At 47.7% G+C, this 4,317-nt stretch overlaps 2 long non-coding RNA genes across 2 annotated transcripts in view; one reads left to right on the forward strand and one right to left on the reverse strand.

Annotated features, from left to right (window-relative positions):
- The first annotated feature begins 3,401 nt into the window (after nucleotides 1-3,401).
- The window catches only part of LOC116980967, a 12,820-nt gene continuing 11,904 nt past the window's right edge, over nucleotides 3,402-4,317 (forward strand). The window contains exon 1 of the long non-coding RNA XR_004414129.1: nucleotides 3,402-3,412. This is a non-coding gene — a long non-coding RNA (uncharacterized LOC116980967). The remainder of the gene's footprint in view (nucleotides 3,413-4,317) is intronic.
- On the reverse strand, nucleotides 4,119-4,306 carry LOC116980968. The gene is made up of 2 exons (XR_004414130.1): nucleotides 4,276-4,306; nucleotides 4,119-4,228 (listed from the first exon to the last, which is right to left on the reverse strand). It is a non-coding gene; the product is annotated as an uncharacterized LOC116980968 (long non-coding RNA).

Consider the following 4,317-nt stretch of genomic DNA (forward strand, 5'->3'; position numbering starts at 1 on the left):
AGGTAGGTTCGTTTTTATCATTTAAAAATAAATTGGATAGTTATATGGATGGGAAAGGAATGGAGGGTTATGGTCTGAGCGCAGGTATATGGGACTAGGGGAGATTATGTGTTCGGCACGGACTAGAAGGGTCGAGATGGCCTGTTTCCGTGCTGTAATTGTTATATGGTTATATGGTTAATACCCCATTCCTGCTATCTCCCCATATCCCTTGATGCTGTTACCCCTAAGAGCCACATCCAACACTCTCTTGAAAACATCCAGTGAATTGTCCTCCACTGACTTCTGTGGCAGAGAATTCTACAGATATTCTGCGTGAAAACGTTTTTCCCTCTTCTGAGTCCTAAATGGCCTAACCCGTTATTCTTAAACTGTGACCCCTGGTTCTGGACGCCTCCAACATCGGGAACATTGTTCTTGCATCTAGCCTTCACTCCTTTAGAATTTTATATGTTTCTATAAGATCTCCTTTCATCCTTCTCATTTCCAGCGAATTCAAGCCCAGTCGACCCATTCTTTCATCATACGTAAATCCCGCCACCCCAGGTATTAACCTGGTGAACTTACGCTGCACTAGGAGTGCGAAGTGTCGATGCCAGGGTCCAGGGCCCGCTTAAGAGCCCTAGAAGCTCAGGGGTTTTAGATGCTCTCTGATGTATTCTGAGCCTTATTTTGGAGCATTTTTTCACCAAATTTATGATCAATATTTCAGAAATTACCAGGAACCTGAGAGGTAGCTTTTTCACACAAAGGGTGCTGGGTGTATGTAACGAGCTTCCAGAGGAGGTAGTTAATGCTGGGACTATCCTAATGTTTAAGAGATATTTGGACACGTACATGGATAGAACAGATTTAGATCGATATGGACCAAACGCGTGTGAGTGGGACTAGTTTAGATGGGACATGTCGGTCGGTGTGGGCAAGTTGGGCTGAAGGGCCTGTTTCCACACTGCATCATTCTATGACTAAAAAGTGAAGAAGAACAATGAATGTAGATAAGTAGAGCAGGTTTGAAAGAGGAGTGAAATGTAAAGGCAGAGAGAGGTTTATGGGTGGAAAGGAACATAGGAAAGGAGGGGGGAGAGTGGGCTTGGGCAGATGGGTGAAGGGAAATAGCCACAAAGTGCGGGAGTAACTCATTTAACTCTAAAACCTACATTATTTTGCAATCTCACTAAAAATATCCCCTATTCCCTTCCCTCTCCCCATCCCCATCACTCTCTCCCCTCCCCCAGTCTCTCTCCCCCTCCCCTTCTCACATCCCCCTCTTTCTGTGGGGGGGGGGGCGAAGATGAAGGTGGCGCGGGCCCAGCGGGCGGGTGATGAAGGTGGCAGTGGGCCCAGCGGGGACCCAGCGTGCGGGGGATGAAGGTTGCGTGGGCCCAGCGGGTTGACGTGGGCCAGCAGGGGTCAGTGTGGTGGCGTGGGCCCAGTGGGGGTGGCGTGGGCCCAGCGTGGGTCAGCGACGGTGGGTGTGGATCCAGCGGGGGTGTCGTGGGCCCAGCGGGGGTGGCGTTGGGCCTAGCGGGGGTGGCATGGACCCAGCGGGGGTCAGCGGGGTTGGCGTGGACCCAGCGGGGGTGGCATGAGCCCAGCGGGGGTGGCGTGGGCCCAGCGGGGGTCAGCGGGGGGTGTTGTGGGGGGAAGATGGCTTGGGCTCCGGCGGCGGGTGGAGGCGAGGGGAGCGGGCTCCGCTGCAGCGGCGTCTGGTGTTGGGGTTACAGCTGTTGGGTTCAGATTCAGCCACTCTTGCTCGGCGACGGGAGAACAGAGAACTGGCCGTTTCCAAAATGGAAACGTTGATTTTTCTTTCCGATTTTTTTTTTTTGTGTTATTTTTTCTTAGGGGGGGGGGAAAGGGGGGTGCGGTCGCAACTGAGTTCCTTGTATCTAACACTTGAGTCCAGTTGGTTATAACCACTGTGACCTGTGGTCATATGGTGAAGTGGTTTATTCCCTTCTGGGGCGGCCTTCCATTCGTAAGATCGCAAGTTTGTAAACCATCATAATCAGAGGTGACCTCATAATGTGTCTGGCCGGCGACCTCACAGTGAACTGCATCCGTAACCATGAAAGACGGACGGGCTCCATTCTATCTGTCAACTTGAAGTCGGTGCACCATATCCATTCTGCCAGGCATTGAAACAGCTGGTAGCCACTAGAGATCAAAACTTTAACCTTCACTGTGCGGATTAATAACCCAAGAAAGGTGTATCGAAAATGCCGGTGAAAAAGGAAAGTGCCAAGCAGGCTTACAAAATGAGATCTAAGGTAGATCTGAATCTGTTAATAGACCAAGATAAAAGGTGGAGTGACTCAGCGGATCTTATTCTTAAACTGCGACCCGCTGGTTCTGGACTCCCCCTACATTGGGAACATAGGGACGTAGGGCTCTACTGCCACCTCTGAGCTTTTTAAAAAATCCATCCAGTGACAATCCTGTCTCCAGTCTGCAACATTCCCCCATCCTCCACCCCCCCCCCCCCCCCCCCCCCCCACCCCCCCGCCTGCCCCCCTCTCTGGACCATTATATATCCACTGTTGGTGCAACAACTGTCTTGGCTTCTCTACTCCACTGGCCCACTCAAACCGGAAGGGTCCTGACCTGAAACGACAAATGTCTCTGGGAAACAAGTAGAGTAGCTATGGAAACTATGAGATTCAAAGAAGAGGAAGTACTGACAATTTTGAAAAATATAAAAGTGGATAAGTCTTAAGGTCCTGACAGGATATTCCCTGACAGGATATTCCATAGGACATTGAGGGAAGTTAGTATAGAAATCGCAGGGGCTATGACAGAAATATTTCAAATGTCATTAGAAACGGGATTAGTGCCGGAGGATTGGCGTACTGCGCATGTTGTTCCATTGTTTAAAAAGGGTTCTAAGAGTAAACAATGAACAATTAAACATTGGCTTACTATAGGATAGAACTTTATCTATCCAAGGAGGGAAATTGATCTGCCAACAGTCATAAAACACAAGATAAAGGCGGTCATGGTGGCACAGCGGTCGTTACAGCGAATGCACGCCGGAGACCCAGGTTCGATCCCGATTAAGGGTGCTGTCTATATGGACGTTCTCCCATGACCTGCGTGGGTTTTCTCCGAGAACTTCGGTTTTCTCCCACACTCCAAAGACGTACAGGTTTGTAGGTTAATTGGCTTCGGTAACATTGTAATTGTCTCTAGTGTGTGGAGTAGTGCTAGTGTACGGAAGAGGATGGGGTTGTACAGTTTGATATCCACGGGGGAAGCAGGATCTCCTGTGGCATTCTGTGCTGCATCTTGGCGGAACCAGTCTGTTGCTGAAGGTGCTCCTCAGTGTGTCATGGAGAGGGTTACGTAGCAGCACAACAGTAGTGTAAACATGTTGCACTGTAAAACCCTTACTAAACAGCAAAAAAAAAGCTCAGTGTATATTAGAGAAACAGACAATTAGTCCAAATAGTCCTGTCCAAATATCGTCTAAGTGCCATTGTACCAGCCTCCACTACCTCCTCTGGCAGCTTGTTCCATATCCCACCTCCTGGGTGAAGGGAGTGAATTAATTCTGGTAGACAAAAATGCTGGAGAAACTCAGCAGGTGAGGCAGCGTCTAGATACATGCTGCCTCATCCGCTGAGTTTCTCAAGCATTTTTGTCAACCTGCAATTTTTCCAGCATCTGCAGTTCTTTCTTAAACAAGTTTAATTATGGTAGTGCTTTAGGAATGCTAGATTCAGCCGAGTCTTAAACAATGCCTCTGTAGAATAATCTATTCCGTTTTGGACTAATCATGCTTTTTTTGTTGATGGGGTGAGAAAACGATAATCTTTGAGGCTGGGCAAATAACCATGGGTCAGGCAAACTAGTTTAAATTGTACAAATTGCATTTTCACTTCAAATGAAATAAATTGGCTTGTTTAAACCGTTGCTTATTCTTCCACATGAGCTCGTTTACAGCATCTGCAGACTTCTTTTAATTTAAAATTCTTTTAAAATAGGGTTTGACTTAGAACCATGAATTGGAGACCCAAAAATCTGTCAAATTGGTTATCAAAATTACCATGTGCTCCCCGGAATGATGCCAGCTCTTGGGAACATTTCATTATAATTCTTCACTTTTCCTTCAAATTCGATTTTTTAAAAAAAGGTTCAGCTTGTGAACTTTCAACAGCCCTTTAATTTTAAATATCCTTCGCAGACTTGGTGCGCTGAAGGGCCCGTTTCCACTCTGCATCTCTTAAAACTAAAACTAAACTCACGAGCACGGCTTGTTGTGGGAATTACAGAGACATGGCTGCAAGAGGGCCGGGGATGGGAACTGAATATTCACGG

This window comes from Amblyraja radiata, chromosome 15, assembly GCF_010909765.2.
Source record: "Amblyraja radiata isolate CabotCenter1 chromosome 15, sAmbRad1.1.pri, whole genome shotgun sequence".
Lineage (NCBI taxonomy): Eukaryota > Metazoa > Chordata > Chondrichthyes > Rajiformes > Rajidae > Amblyraja > Amblyraja radiata.